General features: G+C 40.2%; 1 protein-coding gene across 6 annotated transcripts in view; it reads right to left on the bottom strand.

Annotated features, from left to right (window-relative positions):
* RXFP1 (relaxin/insulin-like family peptide receptor 1) overlaps window positions 1-19,125 on the bottom strand; it is a 139,919-nt gene that overhangs the window by 71,123 nt on the left and 49,671 nt on the right. The window lies entirely within an intron of this gene.

The raw sequence follows: 19,125 nt of genomic DNA, 5'->3' as shown, positions 1-19,125 counted from the left end.
ATTAGGCATGAGCCACTGCAGACTTCTGCATGGGACTCTAGCGGGCCACCAGTAACTTCGTGGACAAGGGACAACACCCCAGAAACCAGCAAATGCCAGCCCCTGAACACCCAGGAACAAGTTCAAGGTGCCTGCCCAACCCTTAATACACGCATCAGTTGATATGTTAGGCAGAAAAACAGGAGGAGGAGGAGATTTGAAAGATTCAGCATATATAGCCAAATAGAGACTAAAACTTCCTGAGACTGTGGTGGCTTTTGTGAATGTTTGCTCCTCCTTTATTCTACCTCCACTTCAGAATGCTTTCGTATTCTTTAGAAGTTGGTAACTTAAATATATGTTTTCCAGACCCCAAGCAGCCAGGATTCTTGTTATAGATAAGCTTCTACCAATTGGATGCACTCTTGTAAGACCTGAGGTTTGTACACACCAGCCTCAAGGATATCTAGTGGTATTTGGGGCAGGCACTGCAGTCAGCCTCAGGCATCCAGTTTCATGGATGTAGAGATGATTAGCAGTAGCAGTTGTGACAGAAGCAGATGCTTCTTGATCTTGGGCTTGCAACTACAGTGGTATATTGCCTACCTCTGACTCCTGCTTCTGCAGCCTTTAAAATGATTCTACAAACACATTTTTTCTTGTATAAATATATTTTTTTTTCTCAAGCTTCTCTTTCCCAAAAATATCTACAGTGGTTTCTGTTTCCTCCTTCCAGAAGGGGTTACAGATAACAGACTCTCAGACATCTTAAGGATGGAAACATTGGATGGGTTATCTATTCCTCTTCTTCTTACAGATAACGGCAATCATGTTATTATTAGAACATGGGACTCTCATAATTAATGGTATACAGTGACAAAAAGAAGTCACTTAAATTATTGCTATGGCTTCCTGGAATGATGTGTCTGCTAGAAGGCTAGGCTCTGGCAAAGTTCTCGCTATGATAAATCATTAGAATAAGAATGAGAAATTTCAAGGGTTGTGAAGTGGGACTGCAGAAGAAATAGCTCTGGAGCGATTAAAAAAAGGAAACAGCTGGGCATGGTGGTTCATGCTTGGAATCCCAGCACTTTGGGAGGCCAAGGCGGGCAGATCACTTGAGGTCAGGATTTCGAGACCAGCCTGGCCAAGGTGGAGAAACCCCCATTAGAAATACAAAAATTAGCCGGCCATGGTGATACATGCCTGTAGTCCCAGCTATTCGAGAGGCTGAGGCGTGAGAATCACTTGAACTGGGGTGGCACAGGTTGCAGTGAGCTGAGATCGCACACTGCACTCCAGCCTGGGTGATAGAACTACCCTCAGATAATCTTTTGTCTCTTGTGGCCTTAGCTCAGGACTGATATATCTCTACATTATACAGAATCTGATCTTATGGGTTGTTAAGTTACAGTGTAAGTTGAATTCACATTTTGTCATATCATTAACTTTTTTATTTTTGAGACAGGGTCTCACTCTGTTGCCTAGGTTAGAGTGCAGTGGTGCGATCATAGCTCACTGCAGCCCCAAACTCCTGGGCTCAAGGGATCCTCCCACCTCAGCCTCCTGAGTAGCTGGGACTACAGATGCATACCACTATGCCCAGCTAAATTTTTTATTTTTGCAGAGATGGGGGTCTCCCTGTGTTGCTAAGGCTAGTCTCAAACTCCGGGCCTCAAATGATCCTCCCACCTTGGCCTCCTAAAGTGCTGAGATTAGGTGTAGGCTACTGTGCTCAGTTTGTCGTATCTTTTAAGTGAACACTAGAACACAAGAACAAGGCGAGAGGGACCTTGTGAATTGCACTGGGACATTTGTGTGTGTTCAGTTGAATTTGACCACTCTAAATCCCCTTCCCACAAAATCTCCCTTGCAAGCAAAAGCAGCTCCCCTTTCCTGTCTGATGAGGTTAGTAGTAGTTTGTTTGAAGACACATGAGTTACTTTACTTGAGGTAAATAGTTTCCAACTCTCCTCAGGCCCTTTCATTACCAGGCTTCTTTGCTTCTCAACCTATTATAAGTGGAGTCAGAGCCCAGCATGCTGCAGAACACAAACTGGACTGGGAGAAGACTGACATACCAAAAGATTTTGCTATTTTATATAAGCAGAAACCCAGGGAATTTGCATGGGAACGGTTTCTACAAGTATTAGACCAGGAAGTAGAAATATAGCTTTAGGTTGGGCAAAGCTAATTGAGCTGGGTATCTGATATGGTTTGGCTCTGTGTCCCCACTCAAATCTCACCTTGAATTGTAATAATACCCACGTGCTAAGGGTGGGACCAGGTGGAGATAATTGAATCAGGGGGCGTGTTCCCCCATGCTGTTCTCCTGCTAGTGAGTGAGTTTTCATGAGATCTGATGGTTTTATAAGGGGCTTCTCCCTTTATTTGGCCCTCATTCTCTCTCCTGCTGCCCTGTGAAGAGGTGCCTTTGGCCACCATTGTAAGTTCCTGAGTCCTTCCAAGCCATGTGGAATTGTGAGTTAATTAAACCTCTTTTCTTTATAAATCACTCAGTTTCATGTATTTCATCATAGCAGACTAAGAACAGACTAATACAGTGACCTCCTGGAGTTTCTGGATTCCATGTGTTAGCTCAAGCAGTAGTTTTGCTAGACTGTCGACTGCAATCTGAACCCAATGCTGACCTAGGCTAAATGAAATTGAGGGGCAAATGCATGCAAACGTTGAGTCACCAATGGAACAGATCATGAGGGGCAGCCATTGTATTGCACAACTGCAAGGAACCTGTCGTGGAATATGCTGTAGATTGACCCAACTTCATTGGTGTTTTCCTGGGCAGCAGAGACTGAAAAACTTCAGACGACATTTCACACCTCCTGTAGAGCCAGGATTTGGGATGCACTCACATGTATCTTGGTTAGAAGAGAGGTATAAAGTCATTTTCTTGCTGCTCTGTCTAAAACAGAGACATAGGAGCAATCGTGGAAGGGGATTTCAGGTACTACCAGCCTTGTGGGTGTCGAGAGAGGCAGTTGAGTTGGGGGTGGGAGCAGCAGCTGTCTCCATTGTCAGTCGCAGCCATGATGGATCTAACAGCATGGATGTCGACCTTGTTTACACCCACTCCTCCAGCCCTTCTGAGAAGATTCTGCTTACCTAATTTCTGTCTAATATACCTAGAGTAGTTTCTAGTTTTTTCCATTTAACAATGATAGATATGGGGAGGCTGATTGAATCAATTGGATTAAAGTACGGCGGAAAAATGATTAGACATTTAGTTAATTTGGGGAGTTCAAGTGGAATCTCATGAGGGTGAACAAAGCAGTGCATTTTTTCTGAACCCATAAATTTAGTGTAGTTTAATTTTGTGGTTTCACTAAAAAAAAAGTCACGTGGGTTCTGGGGATGGGGTCAAGAGCCTTACAAAGTGTTCTGTTCTACTGGGCTCCGGAATCACCATTTGTTTCCTTGGCTGTCAGGTTTTGAGATTTTGGAAATTTATAGCATTGGATTGTCTTCCTTTCCTAGTTTCACAGAGTTTTTTGACCTTTCGGCAAGTTTACTTTTGTAAACTTGTTTCATATCTTTAGATAAGGAGAATTCTTTGAGAGATTTTCATTCCTCACCTTTTAACAGAGAGGTTGAATGTTAGTATTTAGCCCTGAAAGAAGTCATATTTAGCAAATACCCATTATGTTGTGCTGGGTACTCTATTTTATCCTCATGATAAATCTATTTGGTCGTTATCATCATCTCCACTTACAAATATATATAAGCAGAAACCCAGATAGAAAAATTGATACTGCAGATAGAAAAATTGATACTGAAGAAGGTTAGGTGACTTGACTAAGAAATAGATTTATTAAAAATAGCTAAATAATTAAAATAATAATTATTGTATTTCTTTTCTAGGCCAAAGACATTATTTAATCAGTTTACATTCTATCTATAGAATTTCACCTTTTGTGGGACATCAGCTTTAAGTAATTAGCGATTACTATTTGCTGCTTATTTTTCTGTTGTCTGTTTCATTTCTGTTATTGAGGCTCTTACGTCAGCATTGTATGAATTATAAAAAAGTTTATTTAAATAACAACCAGAAGTTGTTATTAACTGGAATTTAAATTCACATGACTTTTCTTTATGAAATCAATGAATGTATTGCAAATCAAGGTATTACTAAAAACAGTTTAACAAAAACATAGTAGTGTTATGAGTGGTTATATGTTTATCGATGCTACAAATAAAGCATGTAAGTAGGTAGGTCAGAGTATGTTGAGGCTTTGAGTATTCATATAAACAGTTTTCGTGCATATCTGCAGAGGGTGAGTGAGAAGTGGGCTTGCGAAAGTCTGAAGGCTTCGACCTTGCAGGCTACCAGGCTCTCGCTTCACTCTGTGCACCACGTTCATGTTCCGGTGACTGCCACATCCACCTACCTCAGGATCAGTGATGGATTTTAGGTGAAGTGACAGCATCCCAGAACACGGGGCCGTTTTGTGGGTGATGTTTCACTGCTGCTATGAAATTCATGAGATGTGGCTGGATGACTGCCACAGATGCTGATTTTCTTTCACTCTGCTTCTTTAGCAGATCCTATATTTAACTGAGCTTTTACAAATAGACAACTTCAATCTGCTGAATTTTTTTACCATTAATAGAAAATGCCATGCTTAAAACCATGGGCGATGTGCCATTTCCTAATCCTTTGTCCTCACCATTGCTCTCTTGCCCTTCTTCCGTTTTAAGGGGCACACTCTATGTGGCCTCAGTTGTAACATTTTAGTCCAACAGATTCAAGTGATGCAGTTTAAGCTTCTCTTCTCTCTTAATCCTGCTCTTTCTCTGGTTTTCTACTGCATTGTATCTTCTCTCTGCTCTCTCTCTCCACATACACACACACACACACACACACACGCACACACACACACACGCATGCATACAGAAGAAATATAAGTAAGGAGGAGAAAAAGATGATGTCAGGATGGAAGTAGGTATTTTAGGCTAGCGGAAAGAAATAGGACAAACTTGCTAATTCTTCCCCAAGTCACAGCATACATTTTGTGTTTATTAAATAGCAACATCATCAAACAAACAAGCCTTTTAGTAATCAGCTTTCACTTTTCTTTCTGCCTTTCCAAAGTATTTTCCTCTTTCTACCCATTACTTCCTCCCACCAGAAGGCGGAAGGCAGAAACACAGAACACGGGAAATGTTGCCAAAATTGCAAAGTTGGGGAGTTAGCATTTTAAAGAAAACAGCTTTTGGTATATGTGTTTCTATATTTTAAATTCCGTGTCCTTCATATTTTAAGGATGTATAGGGCAGTGATGAGAATGGTTTTTCATACTTCAGTAATGATGCGGATGAAATTTATTCTCTGATTTATCTTGAGGCAGTCTAGGGTAGTGGAACAAGCACTGCACAGAAGAGAATACTGTGTTGGGGGATATGGTTTCCAGTATGTATTGGTAGTGTTGTAAAAATGGCACCAATAAAAAAAATTTTTTTACTAAAAAAGAGCTTCTCAGCTAAAAATGATACAGACGTGCTGTAAATAAATTTTAAAAACATAGATTATGAAAAATCTGGTCTTGCATGCTGCATGAGCTTACTAAATATTTGTTGATTGATTGAATGAATGATTGGATTTCTGTCCTTAAAGACAGAGAAAGCTCAGTCTCCCTTATGCTGAAATAAAAACTGGGAGCTGGGGCATTTATCAAAAACACAAATTTACAAGCTCCTCCACTGGAGACTCTCATTTATTTGGTCAGCATGGAGTCTGGGAAATCTGTATTTTTCATAAGTGGCCTAGGTGAGTCTTAAAGCGAGTTCTGGAAGAACTGCATTATGGGATTTGCCATAGTCAACTAGAGTCCTTCTCACATTGCATTGGAGGACAGCTAGAATTTAGTCACATAAAATCCTGTGACTCGGAGTGTATTTCTTTTAAGCAAAGTTGCTGGATGTTGACCATCAAGTAGTTTAAGACACTCAAATAAGATTAATGTGGGTGGCCCCCAACTTAAGGACATTTTGCTTATAACTGTCTTATTATACTTATTGTAATTTGCTTCATGCTATGCTTATTGATGTATATATTTTATCTCCTTATGAGAGTATAGTAGAAAATCGGCCGGGCGCGGTGGCTCAAGCCTGTAATCCCAGCACTTTGGGAGGCCGAGATGGGCGGATCACGAGGTCAGGAGATCGAGACCATCCTGGCTAACACAGTGAAACCCCGTCTCTACTAAAAAATGCAAAAAACTAGCCGGGCGAGGTGGCGGGTGCCTGTAGTCCCAGCTACTCGGGAGGCTGAGGCAGGAGAATGGCGTAAACCCGGGAGGCGGAGCTTGCAGTGAGCTGAGATCTGGCCACTGCACTCCAGCCTGGGCGACAGAGCGAGACTCCGTCTCAAAAAAAAAAAAAAAAAAAGAGTATAGTAGAAAATCTTTTTTACCTATGTATTTTTGTATACCTCAGTGACTACTAAGGTACTTTTATCTTTTTTTCTTTTATCATCCAGCTCAAAATGTCATGAGGTACTTTTAATATCATTGAAATCTAGCTCTTACTAGCCCTCATGAAGTGTTTAAAGTACATAAAATGCATAAACATGATTTCACTTGTACCAAGTATTAGTTATCATTTAGTTTTATGGAAAAGTGGGTTAGGCATACCAATCTGAATTCTGGAGAAGGCATCTCTCTCCCCCATGTTGTTAGATTCCCCTGGCATTGGCACTGGGGGATGAGGACAAAGGATGAGATTTGAATGGGGACAGGAAACGTCCAAGTTTCTTGGATGCATTAACTTGTCATAGTGCTTTGTCAGGTTTTTCTGAAATAGTTTCTCAGGAGTATCCTTGAGAAGAGAGTTCTATGGTAACATATGTTTGGGAAATGCTGCATCCTCTATCCCCACTTGGAATTAATAATGCATGCCGGTATGATGAAACGAGAACTCGGGCAATAAAGAAATAGCTTTAATTTTGTTCAACTCTTTCTACGTGACACCTATTGGTACATTTTGAAATATATTTGCTTTTGGATTTGCACAAGAAGACTATCTGTCTAGATCAGTGGTTTTCAAAAGTGTAGATCTGGGACCAGCAGCAGCATCACCTGGGAACTTGAAAGAAAAGCAAATTCTTGGGCCTTACTTCAGATGCACCGAATCAGAAACCCTGCAACCCAAGAGGCCAGCAATCTGTGTTTTAACAAGCCTTCCAAGTGATTAGATGTCTGCCAAAGTTAAAAACTTCTGATTCAGACTAATCATTTTCTCACTGGTATGAATTGGATAATAAAATTGTCTCCACTGGCATGTGAATAATTTCAAAACTTAAGCTGGTTTGATATTCCTCTGGGGTATTTGTTAAAAATGCAAATTCCTGGGCTTTACTCCCACTTATTAGATGAGCATTTCTGGGGTGGGGGGTTAGGACTCAGAGCTTTCACAGCGCCCCAGGTGGCTCAGATGCAGGTAGTCCTCAGACACATTCCTGTCGATTTGCAGGGTCGCTCCGGGGCTCCCTTGATGTTTGGTTGAGAGACTTACGTCTCAGTCAGAGGCAAGGCCAGACTGTGATGATGTCATGTTAAATGGTATGATCATTTATGAAAATGAAAGGTTAAATCTGATAGTTTAATAAGTATACATGCTTATTGATTAATGAATAAGTGATTAATTTATAAGGCTTGGATTTATGCAAAGTGGAGCTTTTCTTTTTTTTTTCTTTCTTTCTTTTTTTTTTTTTTTTGAGACAGTGTCTCACCCTGTTACCCAGGCTGGAGTGAAGTGGCATAATCTCAGCTCACTGCAACCTCCGCCTTCCAGGTTCAAGTGATTCTCCTGCCTCTACCTCCTGAGTAGCTGGGATTACAGGCACCTGCCACCACACCTGGCTAATTTTTAGTAGAGACAGAGCTTCACCATGTTGTCCAGACTGCTTTCGAACTCCTGACCTCAAGTGATCCACCCACCTCGGCCTCCCAAAATGCTGGGATTACAGGCATGAGCCACCACATCTGGCCCTAAAGTGGAGCATTTCTGATTCTCACACATTTACTCAATTTTCAGTACTCATTCATGGAACACAGTGGAAGATCTTTTGCTCATAAGGTAAAATGAGATTATTACCTGCAAGAGCAGAGGTGCCCTAGGCCACCGGAGTAAACCTTGGAATGCAGGCTGGCCAGGCAGAGGATTCATCAAACTGTATGGAGTTTCTTTGAATTTAACAACAACAGCAGTTTGCAGGACAGAATACATATACCTTTTTCTGGGGTCTCAATACCTTTTGGAGGCAACTCTTTATGGAAATCAAAGGATATGACATAATCCTGGGCATCTTTTAAAAGAAACTGAGGCTGCTAACAAATTACCTTTTCTGTCCCATATAGGAGGAAGTGTTCTGAAAGGAAAATCTTTGTGGTGGTAACCCATACATAGTTTAAGTAGCATTAGATAAACACAAATAAACAAACTGGAGGTTAAAGCTAGGTCCGTATTTTCAGAAAAGCCTAGGGTTCAGCTACTTAGGTATCTGGAATGTTATTTTGAGAATAATAAATAGAAAACCAGAAAATTTTGAAAATGCAATGCATGATTATACATTAATACACATATTTATGACTCACGTCACTTTTCCTCCTGTGTTTTATTTACATTTTTAATTTTTATGGGTACATGGTCAGTCTATATATATATGGGGTATATAAGATATTTTGATACAGGCATGTAATGTGTATCCTTCTGTGTTTTTATCTTGAAGACAAGACAAACCACCAACTTTAGTGGAATATTCTAAAGTGAGAACAGCTAATGTCTCCATCAAACCACCTGGCATTGCCATCATTCTGATAGCTGTATAAGTTGTACTTTGGAAATGATGGAATAATTAATGTTCCAGAATTTTAAAGGCAGGACCAATTGAAAAATTTTAAAAGGGCTTGACATACTTCAAACATTCTTATAATCTTATTTGAAAATATGTATCATCACCATCACACCCATAAATAAGTACTGCTTATCTAATTCTCATGGATTAGTAGGTGCCAAGCCAGTGATAGGAAAAATACTCTGGGGCATTAACAAAGTTTTCCTTCTCTTAAATTCCTTGCACTATCTGCCTCTTTTCCTATCCTAGGCAGCTAGAATTAACCACTTTCATTGCCTGAAAGGGATGAGACAGAAGTTTACAGATAATAAGGGAGTCAAATTTCTTGGTATTCGATTTTTAAATGCTTAAATTTGATCATTGACAATAGATATGGAAAACCAAAAAAGAGAAGAACTGAGCTTTGCTGTTCCCAGACTTAACAAGAGACTTGCACCAGAAAGACAGAGTGGAGGGGTCTTCTTCCTTCCCTCCTCGGGCTGAATCTAGGAGAAACCACACGTTTCCCACATTGGTTTCTGGGTGCTGGAAGCAGGGGTAGCCTGGTGTCCTTTGCTAAGTAGAGGCCTTATGTATGGCAGGACCCACAGAATTATTGCACACTTTGGCTTGACATGGGAGTAGTAGAGGAGACATAGCCATAAGAGCCTAGGCAGATGGACCTAAATATGAGCATGAAAGTTCTCCTGGGCTCAGCCTGGCTCAGGAGTACTAAGTGTTTCCTGTGAGCCCCAGAATGCCACAGTTGTAGGCAGGAGAGGCACTGGATGTGAAAGGGCCTGAGACAGACAGGAGATAACAGAGTGGCGACTTATGGCAGAGGACCAGATAGATTTATGCATAGCTTAGGGGATGCGCCATCATCAGCTGATAACAGACAACCAGACCCCCCACACAATGTCCTGGCACCACAGAGACTGCTGAGCTCAACTGTAATCCCAGGTGAAGGGAAATGAATCAGACCTCTAACTGCCTTGGTTTAGACTTCTACCACTTGGAAGAATGGAGACTTGTAGCAGAAATTATCTTTGGCCATAGAAAAAGAAAGATTTACATTTCTCATTCACTTGAGAACTTGAGTTGATTGTCGTATCTACTGCTATAGTTTGGACGTTTGTTCTCACTCAACACCATGTTGAAATGTAATCCCCAGTGTGGTGGTATTAGAAGTATTGGGAGGTGGGTCCTAGTTTGGATCATGAATGTGGGTCACTCATGAACAGATTTATGCTGTCCCTTGAGGTGAACGACTTCTCTCTTGCTCTATTGGTTCAAAAGAGAGCTAGCTGTTAAAAAGAGCCTGGTACCTCCCCTCCTCTCTCTTGCTTCCTCTCTCGCCATGTAATCTCTGCACACACTGGCTCCCCTCTCCCTTCTGCCATGAGAGGAGGCAGCCTGAGCCCTCACCAGAAGCTGAGCAGATGCTGGCACCCTGCTTTTTGTAAAGTCTGCAGAACCATGAGCCAAATAAACTTCTTTTCTTCATAAATTACCCAGCCACAACTATTCCTTTATAACAATGCAAAACAGACATCCACCATATGGATGAAATTGATGCAGGGCATCAATGTCCCCATCTTTAAAGGGAACAAAAACAGTCCCTTTCTCCTGGGTTGTCATGAGGATTAAATGAGGTAAAATGTATAAAGCAGTCAAAATGGAAAGTGCTATAAAAATATTATTCATTATTCATACTATGATACTTGCAATTTTAGGTTTGGAAGTTCATCTAATCTCTTATATATTATATTTTAAAAAGAAAGTTAAAAATAATTTACCTTTTTAAAACCAAAATCTTTAAAGGGAAGACTTCATAGAATTCAAATTTTATCAATAAGAGATTTGTTTGAAGGCCTTACTACACAACAATTAGTATCATAAGCATGTTCTTTCTTCCCAATCAAAAAACAAAACAGAACAAGCCAAGCATTTGGTTTGAATTCTGAGCACACCATGATGTCAGAAGAGTTACGTAACCTCTCTGTACTTCCATTTTCCTTCCCTGTGTAATGGAAATAGTCTTATCATATCTAATTTATAGTAAGGAGGAAATGAGAGAATGTGCTTAAAGGATTAGGACTATGTCTGAAACATAATAAATACTAAAAACATGGAAGACACTATTAATTTTATTATTACAACTCTTATTAGACAAAAGCAAATATTCCTAGGAGGGTTAGAATACAGTGGCACAAATAGTCATGCACAGGCTGGGTGCAGAGGCTCATGCCTATAATCCCACTTTGGGAGGCCGAGGCGGGTGGATCACTTGAGGTCAGGAGTTCAAGAGCAGCCTAGACAACATGGTGAAACCCTGTCTCTACTAAAAATTAGCCAGGTGTGGTGGCAGGTGCCTGTAATCCCAGCTACTCAGGAGGCTGAGGCAGGAGAATCGCTTGAACCTGGGAGGCGGAGGTTGCAGTGAGCCGAGATCGCGCCACTACACTCCAGCCTGGGCGATAGAGCAAGACTCAGTCTCAAAAATAATAATAATAATAAATAGTCATGCATAGTCAAACCTAGAACACAAGATGTCTTTTCAAACCTAAAATACGCAGTGAATCGCAAAATTGCAAAGTAAACTATTACTAACAGACAACAAAGGCCGGCGTGGTGGGGAGGGAAGGCAAAGCATTTAAGATCACATTGGGAAGGAGCTGAAATAGAAAAGTTTATGTGGGAAAATGTTCATACTTTCAAGGAGTTTCCCAGAGAAGCATTAAACGCAGAGGGCAGTTTTTGCTACATGGTAAAGTTGACTTTCTACTTACTGTTTTTTGTTGCTGCAACTTTCTGTGTATATTTGCTAAGTGGGAGGCAGGGAAGGAAGTGCTGGCAAAGTTGAACTCAAGAAAGACTTGGTATATTGTATATTTAAAACTTTTTTCTGTATATTATGATATTTAACATCTTTTAAAAAACCTTTCTAGGCTAGTAAGAGATGGTCTTTCCCAGGGGCTGTCAGTTCTTAGAGAGCAAAGGGTGCTCAGAGCATGCCTTTGATATGCACGCTAACCAATCCAGACCTAGAGCTCCTCTGACTAGCCCACACATCCCAGAGGTAACAGTCCTCCTTCTGCTTCATCATCCTAGGCCCAGGTAGCAGGGAAGTAAGGACCACCGCTAGAGTTTAGAGCCCTCCAAAATTATTCAAACCAGCACATCTTAAGCTGTTCACCTTGCACTGCCTTGATTTCCCTCGGAAATCCCAATAAAGGCTCTGGCCTGATGCCTCCCCTCTCACCCCTGTCTTCTGCCTCCTGACCACCCTGGTGTCTTTCCCATCTAGCCCTGTATGGTATGCCCTGCCTCCTGTCTCTAGAATCTGTGGGAATAACAAACTTTTGTGTTTCTGAGCCTCCCTGGTGTCTCTTGTAGCCATACCTGACTCGCCATCACATAAAAGAGTACAAAACACCTGGTAAAAACTAGTGGTTCAAGTTTAGCACAACCCAGAACTGCAACTGAACAGCGAAGCAAAATCGTCTTTAGGAGGTTTTATGCCACACACAATTATGCATAAGAACAGCTCACTGGAAATTCTATCTAAAATTCACTAAGACTAAATTTTAAGCTCACTTTAGTCTGGACAAGGAGTTTATGTCGACCTTAATAATGTCTCTTTAAGCCCACAGAAGGTGGCCCTTCTCCACGTCCTGTCCTAACGTGCATTGTTCTCCAGGGCTGCTGTAACAAATTCCCACAAACTTGGTGACTTAAAAGAAGAGAAGTTGGCTGGGCGTGGTGGCTCATGCCTGTAATTCCAGAACTTTGGGGATCCGAGGTGGGCGGATCACAAGGTCAAGAGATCGAGACCATCCGGGCCAACATGGTGAAACCCCATCTCTACTAAATACAAAAATCAGCTGGGCATGGTGGCACGCGCCTGTAGTCCCATCTACTCAGGAGGCTGAGGCAAGAGAATTGCTTGAACCCAGTAGGCGGAGGTTGCTGTGAGCTGAGATCACACAACTGCACTCCAACCTGGGCTACAGAGTGAGACTCTGTCTCAAAACAGAAAGACAAAAACAAGAGAAATTTGTTCTTTCACAGTTCTGGAGGCCAGATGTATGCAACCAAGGCGTCAGCGGGGCCACAGAGTCTCAAAATGTTCTTGGGGAGAATCTCTCCTTGCCTCTTTCAGCTTCTGATGGCTCCTGGTATTCCTTGGCTTGTGGCAGCATCACTTCGGTCTCTGCTTCTGTTTTCACATGGCCTTCTTCTCTCCAGCATCTCTGTATGCCATTTTCTGTCTCTTGTAAGGACACTGTCATTGGATCTAGGGCCACCCTGATCTAGTATGATGTCACTCTTTACTTGCATTATATTTGCAAAGACCCTATTTCCAAATAAGGTCACATTATTTGCATGTTAATTTTTGGCAGTTACTAATGCACTAAATGACCCAAAATGTATTAGAAGAGGTTTTCCATTTCCCCTATGGGTTATAGAATTGCTAATATGTAAATAGACCGACAAAGGCCTTTATCCTTTTCCTGTAGAGAAGGCTGCTAAAGTGCTAAAGAACAAGAGTACACTGGAGAGGCACCAGAACGCCAGTCTTCCCACTATAGTAATTCAACCTGTCTCTAGGATAAGGCTGGGTTAGTGTAACCATGAAGGGGAGCCCTCATTTAGCACAGTCTTCTGTTTATAACACAGAAGGAATGCTAGAGCAAATTCTAATCTAGAAATGCAAAGTTTCTTTTAAATACAAATCTAGAGGTAGTGAACTAATTTAATAGCATCTGAGAATTTGATGCTCCTTTAACATTTTCACTACTGAGCTTGCACTCATTTGAAAACAAACACAGATGATTCCTAAAGAAGAACCCTCAACTCTTTGTCATCAGGTTCCTTTGGTATTTACTCAGACATATTCTCCCAGGTGTGATAGTTCCAGCTGAAAAACTGAAAGATCCCTCCTTTTTGGGTTTGTCATTGCCACATCAAACACTGCTCTGATGACTTACAAACATTTTTTTTTTTGGTCCTTATGCTGTTTGATTGTGTCTGTGACAGTTCTGAGTAGAGATGAAGAATGGGTTAGTGACACATGGCAAAAAAACAAATGGAATTATATGGGAATTATATAAAATGGCATAACTCAGGAAACATCTATACATTTCTATACTGAAGTTTACCAGTAAGGATCAAAGTTATTATAAAAATAGTGTAATCAGTTTTTGATATATGTATGTCTGTATATATATGTAAATTCCATATTGTGTAAATGTTTTAGAAAAAAGGGATTCATATGAATTGAACTGAAAAATTTTAAATCTATTGATTTGGCTTGCATTGTGTCCATAAAAAATCTTCACTGAGTTAATGTCAATGCTCTTTGTGCTGAAATATTTTATTTTTTATACTTAATAAAGTGTTCACTTATAGGGAAATTAATTATTTACGGGTTTTCTGAGAAAACTGGGACCTTAGTATGTACTAAATAAGAGTACTTGTTTAAAGTGCCTGTGATAACACAAAAGTGACAGTTCTTTCTAAATATAATTAGTTCATATATTAGTTCAAATATAGGGACTTGGTTTAATTCATTTGGTGTTTCATTTTTTTCAGCAGTTTCCCTAAATTTTATTTCCACTATTTCCATTTGACTTATTTTTCCATTTTAATAATTATTAGTGTCAATGTTTAAACAGCTTGACAGAATAAGGGAGAGGTTTTTGGAGTTTAAAATATACCTTAAAAGGTCTGATTAAAAAAAAAAGCCCTTTCATTAAAAGACGGTATTTTATTTGACAATACACTATTAAGTTGTAAGTTATTATTCTAAAATTGCTTTTTCATTATGATGTTTTCTTATATTTGTATGTTAAGATACTGTATTTTACATGGCTGAAAATATGCATGAGGTTTACATATTCTGAAAAGAAGCAACTTTCTGACTTAATTTAATCAGTATTAAACAGAATTTACATATGCATGTTTTAAAAAATGAACAGCCGGCCAGGTGCGGTGGACTCACACCTGTAATCCCTGCACTTTAGGAGGCCGAGGCTGGTGGATCACGAGATCAGGAGATCGAGACCATCCTGGCTAACACGGTGAAACCCCGTCTCTACTAAAAATGCAAAAAATTAGCTGAGCATGGTAACACACACTACACTGCAGCCCCAGCTACTCAGGAGGCTGAGGCAGGAGAATTACTTGAATCCTGGAGGCAGAGGTTGCAGTGAGCTGAGATCATGCCATTGCACTCCAGCCTGGGTGAGAGACAGAGAGACTCCATCTCAAAAGAAAAAAAAAAGAAGAAGGAGAAGGAGAAGAAGAAACAGCCTTGGGAGCATAAATGATCCAGATACTATAAAATGAAGGAAAAAACCACTCAGCTCACAAGGGAAATTAAAGCAATTAGAGACAAGCAGAAATAACTACATCTCATAATTTTTCCATCACCTGGACTCTAAAGACGGTGACGAAAGTCTGCCATCCTTCCTGGAAAGTTCCCGCCTATTTTTGCATGGACAGCAGCAGCATGCCAACTGGGCATCTTTGAGGTTTTGAATGGAGTTAATTTTTTTTTTCTATTTCTAGATGACTGCCACTACTACAGCCGGTTTTCCTAGAGGAGCTAAAAATTGTAGATAATTGATAATAATGGAGTTTGTCAGCAACTTAGAATGCTTGTGTATCATATTGAAAACTTGATTCTACTGTACCTCCGCTGTTGCTACCATTTTGCATGCATTCCTGATTTTCTGCTCACTGGGTTTAGATTCACGCTTCTCAAAACTTAATGTGTATTAGAATGACACGAGGCTCTTATTAAAACAGAGCTTTTGATTGAATAGGTCTGGGATGGAGCCTGAGAACTTACATTTCTTTTTTAAAATTTTTTATATAAATATTTTAAAATAATAATTATTTATTTTTTTAAAAAAATTGAGATAAGTTTTTGCCATGTTACCTAGGCTGATCTCCAACTCCTGGACTCAAGCAATCCTCCCACTTTGGCCTCTCAAAGTGCTGGGATTACAGGTGTGAGTCACTGGGCCTGGCCAAAATGTGTATTTCTAATTTCCTGGGTGATGCTGATGACTTTGGTCTCAGGACTACTTTTGGAGATCCAGTGGTCTCAGTGAATTTCGAAAAAGTTATATGATTCTGGCATAAGAAGATCAGTAACAAATTGAAATAGTTATTTTTTACACAGACATGTCTTTATAAGAGTGAATTACGATCTTTCCCAGATTTCCAAAACTGGACTTGAGAGTTTTCAAATGTTGGCAATAGTGAATTAAGGACACAGACAAGGTCCCAGACATCATGGCATAGCTGATCCACAGATGGCTGCAGGTGCATAAGAAAATCCAGCTGAAACCAGAACTGCCTGGCTCATCTCAGTGGAGTCCATCCAAAATTGCTGACCCCAAGAATCATACACTAAATAAATGGTTACTTTTTAGGCCACTATGTTTGTAATATAATTACAGCGAACTGATACACTAGGTAACATTTACTGAGTGCTAATTTCATGGACTGTAGTCTTAGGTCAGGTTACTACAACTAAGTATCACAGATTGGGTGGCTTAAACATAAACATTTATTTTTCACAGTTCTGGAGACTGGGCGGTCCAAGATCAAGGTGCTGGTAGTCATGTCTAGGGATTGCCCACTTTCTGGTTCACAGACAGCAGACTTCTCGCTGTTTCCTTACATGGTGGAGAGATGAAGCAAGCTCCCTTAAGACTCATAAGGATACTAATCCACCCTTATGGTCTCAGGTATTCCTAATTACATCCCCCAAATCCCATCTCCAAATTCTATCACATTGGGGGATGGGGCTTCAACATATGAACTTTATGGGGGACCCAAGCATTCAGTCCAGAGTACCTGCACTCTGCTAAGCATCTCGGATACATTATCTCATGGAATCCTGTTAACAACCCATGAACATGGATGCTCTTATCATTCCCGTTTTATAGAAAAGAAAACAAGCCATTCTTTGCCTCCCTCTATAGCTAGAGTTTAACTCTGATTACTGAACTTCTCTCTGAAACCCCAATGCCCTATTGCTTCTGTCTAAATGTGCTTTTTGGTGAATCCTGAGAAACTTGCATGATTTTAAGGATTATTACTATAAGGATTGCTACTTTTGCTACTTGACCTCTTTAAACGTAGCACTAAAGCTAGAGTTCACAAGCTTTTTTTCCACTGAGAAGCTACAGTTGCTGGCAAATTTGCTACTCCCACCACATTCCTTTCCTGCTTCCAGCTGCCATTTTAATTGGAGTGAAATTTTCCTGTTGCTCTGTCTAGAACTCTCTATTTGAATTGCCAGCAGGTCGAGGGGGAACTGACTGGCAGTGGGCAAAACACTGTTTCATCTAATTAAAAAATTATGTAATATTAATTTATTTTAACAAGATGTTATTTTTTAAAATAAATGAAAACATATTTATAGCCATCTAAATCAAATACAGTTGTAGCTTAAGCTCACTAGTTTAGATAGTGTGGTTATACTTGAGTTACTGCCATCAGATAGAAATAGTGTTTCAAACTAACAAGTGTCAAAAATAAAATCAGATCGAGTTATAAAAATTTAAAAGTTTATTATCATACAGCAAGAGAAAGTACAACTCGGTATCAGGGAGATTTCAGTCCAGGCGGTAAGAAAGCTCAGAGGCATGAATTATAGGATTGCTCATAAAGTGAAAATGAGGGAATTCTTCAACCTTTTCCATGACTGGTTATTACAATGGGGTTTCCAGGTGATAGGGGATTGGTTAAAAGTGATTTACCTTATACCACTTTAGAAAGACAATTTAAGTTTTGTTTGTGATTATCAGAGGCATTTACAAGAAACAACCTAAGTTTCAGTTACGTTCAAGAAATAAGCTCAGTTAAGGTTTGCTTGTGTGACCTAGCTGATTTTTTTCAGGTAGGAGGATTTTCAAGCCTGGTGTTCATCTTATTTTATGTTAACGGAAACTTAATTCCTTCAAGGTGGTTTCTTAAAAAAGCCTGAACTACTTGGGGGAGTGATCCCAGCAAGGCCTCATCAGCGTATATTATTTATGTGACACTTTGCATACTAACATTATTATGCATCTTTTTGTCCTCCAAAATAGTACCTTACTTCTTGACAGGTGAGAAATCTTACTGTATTACATTATTAACTGAAGTCTATTTTCCCAGTGACTCAGATCCAAACAATTCAGGTTCTAACTTTGTATTTTTAAGGCTTCAGAAGTTTGAACAAAATTGTAACTGAAAGCTATTTTCCTATATTCAAATTGGCCAGAAGCCCTACTTACCAGCTTTATAAATCCAGAGGTATGATTGTTGGTTAAGTAGTAAGTAGGTTGTATTGACATATTGTTTGTTTTATCTCTTTTAGAAGGACTCACTTTTCTTCCCAAAAGATAAGAAAGGGCAACAGCATCCAACACTTAGATAGCACCTCCTGGATGTCCTAATTCTGTACTCTTAATCTTCCTGAATTCTTATAGTACAGGCACAATTACCACGCCCTTTTATAAAATGAGGAAACTGAGGCACAGAGAGGCTAGGAAATGTTCTCAAGTTTACATAATTGGTGTATCGTTGTACCCAAGTTCAAAGTTGGGCAGTCTGGCTCCAGAGCCCGTATTCTCAATTTCAACAGTATTCTGCTTCTAACACCTTATTTGGACAGGTTTGTTGGGTTAAAACAGGGGTGTCCAGACTTTGGGCTTCCCTGGGCCACATTGGAAGACGAGTTGTCTTGGACCACACATAAAATACACTTACATTAATGATAGCTGATGAGCTTAAAAAAAATCACAAAAAAATCTAATGCCTTCAAAAACCTTATGAATTTGTGTTGGGCTCTGTTCAAAGCTGTCCTGGGCTGCATGCAGCCTGAGGGCTGTGGGTTGGACAATCTTGGTTAAAACTTACTCTATGAGCAACCATCACTTGCCTGGGATATTGGCTGTGATACCATTACATAGAAAAGAGTGGATATTAAAGAGTGGGCGCAGTGGCTCATGCCTGTAATTCCAGCACTTTGGGAGGAAGAGGCGGGCGGATCACGAGGTTAGGAGACTGGGACCATCCTGGCTAATGCAGTGAAACCCCATCTCTACTAAAAATACAAAAAATTAGCTGGGCGCGGTGGCGGGCGCCTGTAGTCCCAGCATCTAGGGAGGCTGAGGCAGGAGAATGGCGTGAACCCGGAAGGCGGAGCTTGCAGTGAGCAGAGATCATGCCACTGCACTCCAGCCTGGGCAACAGAGTAAGACTCTGTCTCAAAAAAAAAAAAAAAAAAA

This window comes from Mandrillus leucophaeus, unplaced genomic scaffold (assembly GCF_000951045.1).
Source record: "Mandrillus leucophaeus isolate KB7577 unplaced genomic scaffold, Mleu.le_1.0 Scaffold95, whole genome shotgun sequence".
NCBI lineage: Eukaryota > Metazoa > Chordata > Mammalia > Primates > Cercopithecidae > Mandrillus > Mandrillus leucophaeus.
Note: the sequence above shows the minus strand (reverse complement) of the source record. Positions and strands in the feature narration are given on the sequence as shown.